Raw genomic sequence first — 11,136 nt, 5'->3', positions numbered from 1 at the left:
GTGAGGTGAAGAAATAGTTGCAATAACTATTGGAACAGGGTCGCATTCACCGAGTACATCACCATGTGGGTCACCCATCATCATTGTGCCAAAGAAGGATGGGACTTGGTAGATGTGTATAGATTATAGGGTATTGAATAAAATCATGCTCAAGAATAGATACCCATTGCCTAGGATAGATGATATGTTGGATCAGTTGCAACAAGAAAAGTACTTGACCAAGCTGGACTTAAAGTATGGATATCACCAAGTTCGAGTCAAATAAGAATATACATGGAAGATCACCTTAAAAACCAAGCAAGGTTTATATGAGTGGTTAGTCATGCCCATTTAGCCTATGTAATGCATTATCTATGTTTTTGATATTAATGAATGATGTATTATGCCCTTTTATAGATTCATTTGTTATTGTCTATTTGGATGATATAGTTGTATATAGTTCTACCTAGGAACAACACATCCCACATTTGAAAAAAGTGTTGGAGACATTAAGGAAGCACAAGTTGCTAGAAAATCTCAAGAAGTGTAGACTTTGGTGTATCTAGGGTATATGATAGGTGGAGGAGAGCTGGAGATAGATATTGCCAAGATGGAGGCCATCATGAAATGAACGATGCATACTAATGTTTCGGAGGTTAGGATTTTCATTGGGGCAACCCAGTACATGCGGAAATTCATAGCCTCATTTTCAGTGGTAGGAACACTGCTCCATGACATAACAACAAGTGGAAAGAGCTTCCAGTGGGGAAACGTTCAGTAGAGGACATTCAAGGAGCAAAAGAAGAAAAAGATTCAAGCACCAATTTTGGCATTATCAAACTTGCGGTGGACCTTTGAAGTGGAGACAAATATGAGTGGATATTTGATGAGGGAGGTCTTGATGTAGGGAGGAAGGTCTGTATGCTTCCATTATGAATTATTTCATGGAGAAATTCTTAACTACCCTACATACGACAAGGAGCTTTGTGCCCTGGTGCAAGTTGTGAAGAAGTGGAAGCATTATCTAATGGGAAAGGAGACAAAAATCCACACAAATCACCAGCCACTATAGTAATTGCAGGCCCAAAGTAAGCTACGATAGACCAATCATTACAAATGGATGGGGTTTCTATAGTAGTTTCATTTGTTGATCAAGTAAAAGAAGGGAAATATAAACAAGTTGGATGACATGCTTTCAAGGCCACCCACACCAAAGATCACAACTTTGGGAACTCTTATGCACATGGATCCTTTCACCCATGATGCATACAAGGAGGCATATTCAGAGGATGAGGACTGCAAGGAGGTGTTTAGTAGTTGCAGGGTCAAATTCATCTGCATGATGGCGACAACATCATTTACTACCATCTCTAGGATAGGTTACTCTACAGGTTGGATAAGCTATGCATTCCTAAACATGAGTGATTGAAATTAATTAGAGAGGCTCACAACTCTAAGGTTACAAGGCACTTTGGTGTAGGGAATACAATGACCAACATGTAGAGGTATGTGTTTTAGCCCAAGATGCAAGAGCAGGTAGCTAGGTTCATAAGAAGATGAATGCTTTGATGTACCAGAAAGCCTAGCAACAAGATACATGGTATTTATCATCCCTTGCTTGTACCCACTCGTCTTTAGGAAAGAACTTCCATGGACTTTGTTGGAGGTTTACCAATAACTAGGAAGGGACATGACTACATGTTCGTGGTAGTTGACAGGTTCAATAAGATGTGTGTTTGGATGCCCTGTAAAAAGACCATCAATGGGAAAGAAGTAGCAAACATGTTCTTTGAACAGGTTTGGGTGCACTTTGGGATACCAAGGAGAATCATTCCAGACAGGGATACAAGATTTCTTAGTGCGTTCTATACTACATTGTGGGAGAAGATGAACATGAAATTGAAGAGATATACAACATTCCATCCATAGACATATGGACAAACATAAGTAGTCAATAGGAATTTGGTGCAAGTTCTAAGGGGATACAACCAGAAGCATCCAAAGACCTGGGATGAAAATATGGTATGTATACAACATTATTACAAAAAAATTAATCCACATTTCTACAAGAAAGTCTCCATTTGAAACCTATTTTGGATATTTTCCACCTTCACCTTTGGGCATTTCATATGGGAAGTAAGGAGGAGTGAGGGAAAATATTACAAGAGACGCCTTGAGGGCTGAAAATTTTATAGAAAAGATTAGGAATATCCATCTATGGGTACAAGAGACACTGCAAAAGTCACAAAAGAAATATAAGGCCAGGCATGATCAACATAGAACATATAAATCATTCAAGTTGGGTGACAGAGTATGACTATATTTGAATGAGGAGAGGCTACAAGTGTCTGGTAGAAAATCAAGGCTCTGAGGAATGGTCCCTTTGAGATACTGGAAAATGTGGGCGATGATGCCTATAAACTAATTTTACCACCTTATATGTGCATTTACTCAGTGGTAAATGTAGATAATTTGAAACTCTATGAGACTTCAATGCTAGATCACAAAGAGGAACATGTCCTGCCTTCTGTGGAGGATTTGGGACCAGATTCTCAGGAAGAGTTGACTAAAGATACAATTTTATAGAAGAGGTCTATTACTAAAAGATAAGGGTAGCATGACCTTTGGCAGATTGGGTTAACAAGACAACTTCTAGGAAAAGCTAAATGGTATACCAAAGAGAAGGTGAAGGAAAAATTTCCTCACCTCATTAACTAGAAGATTTGGGGACCAAAACCTCCCAAAATGGGGAGGTGCGATCCAAGTTGGATCATTATATTTTTTTTCATCCATCTTGATACTTTAAGAGTGGAAAATGTGGAGGAATCAACTCATGGAACCGTTTTTACTGACACAACCTAGTTTGAAAAAATAGGGTCTAAAACCTTCCATAAGCGTTTTGAGGCATCAAACAACATTTTTTGGGGGGTAAAGCTTTGTCACTTTAACAAAACACCTTTTAATTTTATTCTACACATATATAAATCTCCAACAATGCAAGAATCATATCAATTAGAGTTTGTATGCAAACATTATGCCACTCAGAAGTTAACCTTCCTATTTTCATCACCATAATTTGAGAGGATGCCACGTTAGCCCCCATTATTCATGAAAAGGGGGCTAGTCATGTGATTAATATGTAGAATACTCTAGAAGAGTCTATATTGTAACTTTGGTTAAGCGTTGAGGTAGTCAAACCTAACCACTAGTAGGCTATTAGGTTGTGTTATAACAGGGCCACTAGGAGGAAAAGAGATTCCATTCTTTCGAGTGCATTTGTTCCATAGAAGAGGAAAAATATCCAAGAGGGATAGGAGGTAGAGAACACAGAGAGGATTTGTGCATTCTAGTAGCTCACGAGCCACGGGTCATACTTCTTTGTACCTATAACCATATTTCCAATTAGAGAAAGAGAGTAGAGTGACCTCACCTTCCAGCTGGGTTTTTCTCAAAAAATGGTTTCCCAGGGCATATATTGTGTCAAATATGTGTGTGTGAGCTTTTATTTTTTCATCCTATATTTTCTGTATAATTTTCATTCACATGCATGCATTATTAACGATAATCTATAGATCTAGAAATCTAATAAAATTGTAATAGTGTAGAATTTCATATTTTAAATATAATATTATTAGATATGTTGTGGCAAACTGTCTAATGGAATATCCATGGCAGTTTATGGATCAATATTATATCTCAACCTCCATGATTCAATTCCATTCCCCATTTTTACTTCATGAGATGTTAAACGTCAAGATGTTTTGCACTTTGATATTCCCTTGTCTATTGAAATGTTTTTATTGGTGGTTCACGGACATTGTATGGGAGCTACATCCACGGGAAAATATAGGCAGATCAACCCAAAGGGAACTACCCGTCGGCCAAACAAGCAAGGCCTAACCCCAAGGGCGGCGAGGAGATTTGACCCCGTGACCTCCCAACTAGCGAGGTACTTAGCAACGGGAACTCGACCAACTAAGATAACCCTTGGGGCTTCCTTGTCTATTGAAGTTATATATGTAGAATTATTATTTTATTTTGGCATAATTTCTCCATTTCCCTTCTCGTAGAATTCTTGTATATGACTTTTCAATGCCTTTTTCTTTAATATTGGACACTTTGTTTTCTTCTAATATGACTCTTGAAACAATTTATGTTGGTCTCATGCTTTCTTCCTCCTTTTTAGCTCATCTTCATTGATTTTAACTAGAATTATATCTTAATTCAATCACTACTATTTTTTATTTAGAATCAATTTTCTCACTTTCTCAAGTTCAATTGGTAATATAGCCTTGTTTTGATATGAGTATCATGCAAGGGGTGTTTTCTTTTACTCTTAGACATGTTAGACATTGTTAGAACCCAAAATAACACTGAGAGGGGATGGGGGTGAATCGATATAATGTAAATTTTAACAATTACTTAACTAGCCAAACAAATTCAATAACATAAAAAGTATCAATCACATAAATCTTTGAACACAAGATGTTAATGTGGAAACCCATAAAGGGAGAAAACCACAATACTTCTTGATTTTTAAAGTAAACACAAGCACCAACATCAGTTTACAGCAGATTTTGTAGGAACCAACCTATAAGAGGCATCATCCCCCTTTTTTTGTGAGCACCGAATTCTTGGAAGCACCTAGTTCCACTAGTTGTAGACACCAACCTATTGAGATACCAACATCCTAAGCTTTTCAAGCACCAACCTAGAGGAGACTATGATCCCCTTCTCTGCAAGAACCTACTTGCACAGTAACTACGATCCCTCTTTCATTCATTTTCAGACTCAAATCAATGACTCCTCTTACACATAATCATACACACAAAATCATTTAAATCATATGATCAACATATATTGGCACCCACACACACACATAAAAACAACATCACCGTGTTTTTACCTTATTCAACATATATACCTTGCACAACTCAACACTTGCATGTTCAACACTCAAATCACAAAGGTTTGACACTCAGTTACATTTATCATACCACAACTCCTCTCCCTCTGGTTCTGTTGACACCTAATCATAGGGATTGGGTGAACAACTGTAATTAGTGTAAATAAATAATAGAGGAAATGGAGAGTCATCGGGAGATGAACTGAACAATCACTCGCTCTTGTATATAATAATAAACAACCTGAATGAATAACACAATTACATTTGAGGAGTTACCTCCTGGCCTAACATGGTATCAAAGCCAGCCCCATTTTTGGCTTCCCTCTCTGCCTTGTAACTCCCAGTCTGTCATATCTGCCATTATTCTATCTGTCCTCTTACTTCTCTGCGTTGAATTAATTGGATGTTATATATTTATGGTTAATGCACTCTGACAGCCACCTCCCACTACTCATACCACTTCGTTGGCTATATGTTGGCTATACGTTGGCAATTGGCCCTCTGCCTTCCCTTTGTACATGCATGCAGAAACCTCCATTTCACTTCCGACAATGTTTACGAGAGTCTTGACAAAAAGCCTCGATCTTTTGTTCACGGGTAGTTTGCGGGTCTGGAAACTCCCTCTCAGCTTGCTCATTGTGAAATAGGGTTTCCATGTTGCTTTGAAGTGTGCATATATAACTATATACAGAGGACTCCACACTTCACGTAGTTGATACCACAATGGAAAAAATGAACGCTCCTCTGCGAAACAAACAACGAGAGCTACGAGCAAAGAAGACTAGGCTCCAGAGACTGACAAATGAGCCCATGTTCATAGTCGCGGCCCGGGAAAAGAGGTTCTCACCTGCATTTTAATACACCGCTTTGTTTTCTCCACCGCTTTTATTCTTCCAAGAATGTTGTGTTTTTTATATACAAGTGTTATATAAATCGCTGCTCTTCTGCTTTACATAAACGCTGCTTCTCTGCTTTATATAAACGTTGGTGTATAAGCGATGTTGTCTCCACACTGTTTGGCCTCCATATATATAGTGTTTTCATATATACGTTGTCCCAAAATAATACCTCTATTTTTTAGTATATCAGAGTGCAATTTTTAACCACAAGAAGTGCATTTTTATAAGTTGGCAGTAGGATACATTTTTTTTAAAAATGCATTCACTCATATCTATTGTGGGAGTGGTTCTCACTAGCAAGGAGAACTATCCAGAATGGTCGCAGAAAATCAAACACACTCTCATTTTTAATGAGCTTTGGAAAGGAGTGTGTGTTGGAGACGGAGACAAAGAGCCAGAACAGCCTACCTCACACAAGGAATTCGTCATTTGTGAAAATAAGAATAGCAAGGCTTATGCATTGATTGCAACATCAGTAAATGAAGAGGTGAGTCGCCATATTTCGCATTTTCAAATGCTTTCGAAGCCTTACAAAAACTGAAGGAACTCTATGACTCACACTCTGCACTTGAATTTGTTCAACTCATGATTAACTTGTTCACCCTTGAATTACAAAATGATGATCCTCTTGCTCTTGGATCAGAAGTAAAATCTATTATGCATGATATCAAAGTCACTAATGTTGAACTGGACATTCCTCTGATAGCTTTTCTCAAGGCACTTTATCCCACTTACTCAAATTATCTTGAGTCATTACAAGCAAATGGAAACCTCAAAGATATTACCTTTCACTCCCTTGTGAAAAAAAATTGCTGAAAGAAAGAAAGCTTTTGGAAAGAAGACAGCTCCTCAGTCTTCTGAAGAGGTTGTCTATCTTGCACATAGAAAGAAGAATCTTGCTCAAGATTCTTCCAGAGGAAGAGGTGGTCGAAGAGGAAGAGGAAGAAATTTTAGAGGCAGGGGGGGTAGACACTCTCAAGGAGAAAAGTTAGATTTGAATTGCATATGTTGCAAAAGAGATGGATCACATGATGCATCAACATGCAAGTTGCCTTAAGACAGAATTGAGTAGGAAAGAAACCAACCCAAAGGTAAAACTAATGACAGAAAGAAAGGTAAAGCACCTGAATCCGCTCACTATGTTGTGGCACACTATAATATTGGAGTAAATGAAGACTTATTTAATGCTTCACTTGCTTCTTGGAAAAATGATTGGTTGCTTGATTCAGGAGAAACTTGCCACATGACTTTTAGAAGAGATTTTTTTGAAGAATTTACTGACAATGTTGATGGAGCAGTATACTTTGTAGACAAATCAAAACTCAAGCCATTAGGGCTTGGTACAATCAGGCTTAAATTGCTTGGTCTTCCAGACTTTCTTCTGCATCATGTTTTATATCTCCCACAGCTGAGGAGAAAATTGTTGTCCTTGGTCCACATCTGCCAGCAAGGACACTCCATTCATATGTTTGATGGAAAACTTGAGGTGAGAAAAGCATCAGACCACTCACTTGTCATGACGGGGATAGAAGAAGAAAGGCTTCTCACAATGTAGGGTACCTCTGCTCGTGCACAAAATTTCTTATACAACTCTCATTATGAAAAAGGTACATTTCCATCAAGTTTATTATGGCATGCTAGATTTGGACACTTGAACTATGACAACCTCCGCTTGTTGAAGAAAAATGGTGTTACTAGTTTGCCTACAATTCCTAGGAAACTTAAGAAATGTGATGCTTGCATTCTAGGAAAGCATAGCAAACAATCTTTTCATGATTCACATTCCAGAGCACATTGAAAACTTGAACTCATTCATTCAGATTTATGTCGTCCAATGCCTGTTCCTTATACAAATGGAAATAAATATACGATGACATTTATTGATGACTACACCAGAATGTGTTGGGTTTATTTATTGAAGAACAAATCTGATGCTTTTCAAACATTCAAAAACTTTCATACATGGATTGAAAATGATGCACAATCTCATATTGGCTCTATTCCCACTGATAATGGAAAAGAATACACTTCAAATGAATTTGAAAACTATCTTCGCCAACATGGGATCAAACATCAAACGATTGTTCCTTATAATCCCCAACATAATGAAGTAGCTGAAAGAATGAATAAGACAATATTAAATATGGTGCACTCCATGATGTTTTTCAAAAATGTAAAATTGATGTTTTGGGTTGATGCAGTTCTATGTGTTGTATATGTAAAGAATAGATGTCCATCTAATGCTATTAGAAACAAGACTCCTTATGAAATGTGGTATGGGCACATTCCTTCGGTAAATCATTCCAGGATCTTTGGTTCCACATGTTATGCCTTGATACCAAAGGTACATAGAAACAAACTTGGTGCGAGAAGTCGTAAATGTATCTTTGTGGGGTATTCAAACACCTCCAAAGCATACCATCTCTATGATGAAGTCAATAAAAATTTTGGTGTATCTAGAGATGTAATCTTTCTTGAATCATCCAAAACTAACAATGTCATTGAGAGGCAACTTGATCACTTGGATAGATTCGCAAATGCAAAATCATTTCAAGAATTTGATAATCAGATTCCACATCTTGAAGGGGGGATTCCTATACTAAATTAACATGTGGAATCTTCTTCTGAAGCACTCTCTCCCCCGCATGAAACTCCAACAACGGATGATACTTTGAGTGATGTGATTGACATAATTGGGAGACTCAATCTTGATTCAGTCCCACCTCAATCAACGGAGCAGCTTGGACCATCTGAGAAAGGTCCCCCAAAGTGGCTGACAAAGACACTTGAAAGTGTTCATCCCGATGAGGTTGGAAAGATAGGAACTAGAATATCAAACTGGCAAAATGGAGGTGATGTAGATGACTCTGATTCACCTATTGATATGGATGTTTCATATGATTGTGAATTGAATTTGTCTATATATTTTGAACCAACTTCCTTCAAAGAAGCTACTTCTCATGATGAATGGAAAGAAGCAATGCAAAAGGAGTATGATGCCTTGATAAAGAATGGAACTTGGAAGCTGGTTGATCCTCCATTGGGAACAAAACCAATTGGCTGCAAGTGGGTCTACAAGAACAAGTATAAAGCTGATGGCTCACTTGACAAGCACAAAGCCAGGCTTGTGGCAAAAGGTTTTGCACAGAAGGAAGGGGTCGATTATGAGGAGACTTTTTCCCCCACAGCAAAATGGGCTACCATCCAGACACTCTTTGCCCTAGCAGCTCAGAACGGTTGGAAAGTCCATCAAATGGATGTAAAAATTGCTTTCTTGAATGAAGATCTAAAAGAGAATGTTTTTATGTCCCAGCCTGAAGGATTTGCTGTAAAAGGACATGAACATAAAGTATGCAAACTTGTGAAATCCTTGTATGGCCTCAAACAAGCACCACGAGCCTGGTATGAAAAACTAACTGAGCATCTTCTGAAACTCAATTTCAAACATTATGATCTTGATGATGCAACTTTGTTTGTCAAGAAGGTTCTTGATGATGCAACTTTGTTTATCAAGAAGGTTGGCGAAACAGTTTTATATCTTGTGGCATATGTAGATGATATTTTGATGACAGGGAACAATAAGAGCTACATTGCATCCATAAAGAAGGAATTGAGGAAAGGTTTTGAAATGACTGATTTGGGTTATGTTCATTACTATCTTGGTATTGAAGTAACTCAACATCCAAAGTCCATATTCCTTTCTCAAAAGAAGTACATTGGAGATCTGTTGAACAGATTTGGCATGACTGAATGCAATCCTCTAACTACTCCAATGGAACAAAACTTAAAGCTCACATCCATTGAAGGAAAAGAATTTGAGGATGCAACAAAGTATAGACAACTTGTAGGAAGTCTCAACTACCTAACTACTACCAGACCAGACATTTTTTTTGTTGTTGGAATCCTCTCCAGGTTTATGAAAAAACCTTGTGAGGGACATTGGTCTGCTACAAAAAGAGTTCTAAAGTACTTGAAGGGAACTCAAGACATTGGAATCAAGTATACACAGGTGGGCGACTTTAGTGTGATTGGATACTCTGATTCAGACTTCGACGGGGACAAAGAAACTGGGGTATCTACTTCGGGTTATGCTATGAGTCTTGGATCAGGAGCTATCTCCTGGAGATCACGCAAACAATCAATTCCAGTAGATTCCACAACAGAGGCAGAATATGTGGCAGCAACTGAGGCAACAAAAGAAATTGTGTGGCTTAGGAAAATTCTTGAAGATTTGCAAGTAAAATAAGTACAATCGACTCCACTCATGATTGACAATACCTCGGCAATAAAGTTGGCCGAGAACCCAAAGTTCCATGATTGAATGAAGCACATCAATACAAAATATCATCTGATTTGACATGATGTTGAGGCCAAAACAATCCATCTTCGCCATTGTTCCACTAATGAGCAGATTGCAAACATCTTCACCGAAGCGCTTGGAAGAGAAAAGCTTGAAAGATTCAAAATGATGCTTGGACTCACCAACATCCCTTCATACTAAGGGGGGGAATGTTGACACCTAATCATAGGGATTGGGTGAACAACTGTAATTAGTGTAAATAAATAATACAGGAAATGAAGAGTCATCAGGAGATGAAATGAACAGTCACTCCCTCTTGTATATAATAATAAATAACCTGGATGAATAACACAATTACATTTGAGGAGTTACCTCCTGGCCTGACAGGTTCTTTTTTTTAATAATTTCATTGTTCTTATAAGTTTACATTCACTACTCATCCATTCAAGGTGACACTTCTTTTGTAGTTCTCTTCTCATTTTATGGTTTTGGTCTTTTATTTACCATGGGTATCAATCCATGGTATTTACCCATGGAAATTCTTGCTTAACTATATCAAATTGTAACTTGTCAACCTCCAAATTTGTCAATGGAACTGGAGCACTTAAGCTCCTTTTCTTTTAACACTTTCCTCATTCAACCACATGCTAAACCAGGGGATTGTCCTGTCATTGCTAAGAAAATTAGTACCCACCCTTTTTTTAGCAAGCACACTTCAAACACTAGTAGATCCTAGATGCCTAGATTTCCTTTTCACTCCACCTTTAGTCTTGAGTGCTTGAAATTTAGCTCCTCGTGACCTAGGGCTAGAACCATAGGCTAAATTGACCTCATTTTGATGTATACAAGGTATAAGATAAACTAAGAAATTGACTTAGTTCACCACCAGATGGGCGAATAGGTGGATAACTCTTCAAGTGCAACAAAAGCATGACACGTTGGAACAATAACCAAATCCTTCTATCCTTGATTTAGATATTTGGTATTTAGGTCTTCCTTAAGTGACCAAACAACATGCACAACCTGACCCCTGGAAGACCAGATGGTTGGAT

Source organism: Pinus tabuliformis, chromosome X, assembly GCF_031772625.1.
Source record: "Pinus tabuliformis cultivar Carrire ecotype Pingquan chromosome X, CPIR1, whole genome shotgun sequence".
NCBI lineage: Eukaryota > Viridiplantae > Streptophyta > Pinopsida > Pinales > Pinaceae > Pinus > Pinus tabuliformis.
Note: the sequence above shows the minus strand (reverse complement) of the source record.